Here is a 3,251-nt window from a genome sequence, read left to right as displayed (position 1 = left end):
TCAGGCTTGGTAGCTGCTGCTGTGGTGGTCCCTGTCTGCCTAGTTCACCAGCTCACTGCTCTGGAACCACAGCTGGATCTCTTTCTGGGCCCCTTCCACTGAGTCACTGGCATGGATGATGTTCCTGCTGATGTGGATGCTGAAGTCCCCCTGAATGGTCCCAGGGGCAACCTCAGTGGAGTCAGTGTGTCCTGTGATGGCATGAACTGCTTTGTACCCTTCCCAGACCATGGCCACCACAGGCCCAGAGCTCATGTAGCTGATGAGGGTTGGATAGACGGACTTTCTCTGTAGGTTCTGGTAGTGCTCAGTAAGGATACTCTCAGGTGCCTGCAGCATCTTAGTATCAACCAGCTTGAAGCCCCACCTCTCAAAGTGCTGGGTCACAGCTCCAATTAGCCACTGCTGCATCTCATCTGGTTTCACTGCAACCAGTGTGCACTCCTGGGTCCAGGAGAGCCCTCCTGAGCTGGGCCTCAAGATTCTTAATCACATCTGCAAAGACCCTTTTCCCAGATAAGATAACATTCATAGATTCTGGGAACTAGGACACAGACAAATCTTTAGGATTATTATTAGACTACTAAAATAATCAAGGACATTTAAGTGTTACCAGTTGGTAAGCATCTACCATGTGTCAAATACAATAAATACATTTTTCTCACTTCATTTAAGTCTCACAATAACTGTTGAAAGATATATGCATCTATTGTATAGATGAGGAAACTGAGGCTCAGGGAAATTGATTCACCTACCCAAAGGCACATAGTTGGTAAATGACAGAGCTTGACTCCAAAGCCAGCATGATTGTTGCCTCACCAACAGCTTCTGAGCCTACCCCAGGTTCTGGCACAGATTTCTTGTCTGAATGAAGATGCGAAAAAAGAAAGATATGTGGACAAGGGAAGGGAAGATGAGGCCCAGCTTTCCTGGTGATATTGACTCAAGCTTTCTTTTGTCAAAGCCCCCTTACCATCCCTCTAACATGTCCCCACCAACCCTGGCCCCTTTTTTCGGAAGCCTGGAATCCCCCACAGTTTGCAGCCCCCTGCCAACTACTGCTGCCCAGAAGGGTGGCACAGTGCCTGGACTTCAGGCAAGAGCTATCAAATCACAGAACTAGAGGGACATCTGGAGGTCAGCATCTCGCCCTCTACCCACATCCAGGCCTACTTATGAGGACAGGCACAGACAGGGTCAGGTTAGTAGATGGCAGGAGGGTGATGTAGCCATTTTTTCCTTCAGTTACCCTTTCTCCTTTATCACTTTTGACACAATTTATATTGGGAAGTCCTCACTTAGGTCTAACCTTCCAGATAGGCATAATGAAAGCTGGCTAGAGTCAGAAGTCCTATGACTGAGTCTTGGATTCTACAAAAAGCAAAATGAGATTTCGGGCTAATTCCCTTCACCTCTCTGGTCCTCTAATTCTTCATCTTTAAAATGGGGTGGATAATGATTATAATGAGAATGCCCATCTCACAGGGCTGTTGGGGGGGATAATAACACAGCCCAGAAAAGAAGAGCCTGACCCACAGCTTGGAGCGAAGCAGGTACTCTGGGAATATTTTGTAACAGCCCTTCGGCCCTCCAGCCAAAGTCCCTTCATCCTGAATAACACAAGCTCCTGTTCACCTCAGCCAGTCTGGTCTGCCTTGCGCGCTAGACTGTGAACTCCTGTTGGCAGGATCTTGTTCATTTTTTAATCACAGCCCGTTCCCCTCCCCGATGTCTAGCCCGAGCTTGGGCACGAAGGCTCAATATACATTTGATAAATAAACAAGTGAAGGTATGAATCAGACACCAAGTCCTAACCCCCACCACTAACCTTCCTCAGTAGGACCCTTTCCCCTGGGGTACAGGCGGCGAAGGCAGAGGCGGGGAAAGTAGGCGCTGCAGCTTTAAGATTTCTCTTGGGCGTCCGGTTGCCAAGGCGCGGTTGCCAGGGGCCTGCGCAAGCGGCGTCCGGCCTTCGCGCGCCTGCACCGGGTTTCCGCCGCCGCCGCCGTCGCCGTTGCTGTCGCCGGGCCGCGCCGGGCTCGGCTCCTCCGAACCGTCTGGCGGACTTGGCACCGGCCCCCGCTCCTCAGTGCCCCCGCGGTGCGTGGCAGGCTGCGGCTTCATTATCCTGATTGATTCCTCCTGCTCCCCGACACCGTGGGGGCCCCGGCCAAGGAAGGGGGGCGGAGGTGGCATCTGCGGGTCCCTTCCCTGGCTCTCGCCCCCGGTCGCTGCTCAGGCTGCCGGCCTCTCGGTGCCCTGCGGCGGGAAGGGAGGACCTGCCTGGCCTCTGCCCGGTCGTGGACGGGGAGGGCTCCAAGAAGGAACCGAGTAGTGTCTGGCTCCACGCTCCTGCCAAAGGGCTCGCCCTCAACAAAGGTTTTACACCTTCTCCAGGAAGATATGGAAGGGTTGGGGTGAAGCAGAAGCATGATGATGGACTTAGAACTTCAGTGATGGACTGAGAACTTCAGGAGAAGAACATCCTGGCAAAATGGGAAAGGTGACATCCACGTGGAGCATCGGTCATGGGGTCAAGGATGGGTGACACCTGTCTTATTATGGCCCTCTCTGGGCACCTTAAGTAGGGTTCTCAGGGGAGGCAAAGATAAGGTCTGTCCAAAAAACTATGGACACCTGGCATAGATCTGAGCTCAAAGGGAGATCCGGAATCTCTGTGAAGGGGTGGACCCAGACTCTTTCAGGAGCTTCCCCCACCCCAACCAAGGGCCAAGATCTTGGTGGAAGGCATCTGGGGGCCATGTTTGAGATGGGAATGTCTTTTTAGTTTTGCCACTTGGTTTGTGACTTTGGAAAGTCATTTTATTATTATTATGTTTTAGCCTTAGTTTATTCCATGTGTTGGGTACAGGAGGCTGAGGCAGGAGGATTGCAGGTTGGAGGCCTGCCTGAGCAATTTAGCAAGACCCTGTCTCAAGAAATATAAAGGTATTTTATATAAATATAAATATAATATTTTACATAAATATAAATATAAAAAATATAAAGCACCCCTCTGTTCAGCCCCCAGTACTAACAAAGAATGTCCTATTTGTCAATGATTAAATTGAATAATAATATGTAATGTGTTGCTTCAGCACCTTACCTAAATTCTCTGGCAAGAAGAAAGGAACTGAGGGGTTGACCTCCATCCCTGGGCTGTTTGGGGTCAATTCCTTGAGGGAGTTGACTTTCCTCCATATGTTTAAATCCCTCTTAACTGGAAGAGGACCTTGAACCTTCCAGCTAAA

General features: G+C 50.4%; 1 pseudogene; it reads right to left on the bottom strand.

The window, feature by feature from the left end:
- Positions 1-2,196, bottom strand: LOC124979277 (nucleoside diphosphate kinase, mitochondrial-like; annotated as a pseudogene).
- Positions 2,197-3,251: the final 1,055 nt, after the last annotated feature.

This window comes from Sciurus carolinensis, chromosome 3 (genome assembly GCF_902686445.1).
Source record: "Sciurus carolinensis chromosome 3, mSciCar1.2, whole genome shotgun sequence".
NCBI classification, from domain to species: Eukaryota; Metazoa; Chordata; class Mammalia; order Rodentia; family Sciuridae; genus Sciurus; species Sciurus carolinensis.
The sequence above is the reverse complement of the archived record's forward strand: the minus strand, read 5'-3'. Positions and strand labels throughout refer to the sequence as shown.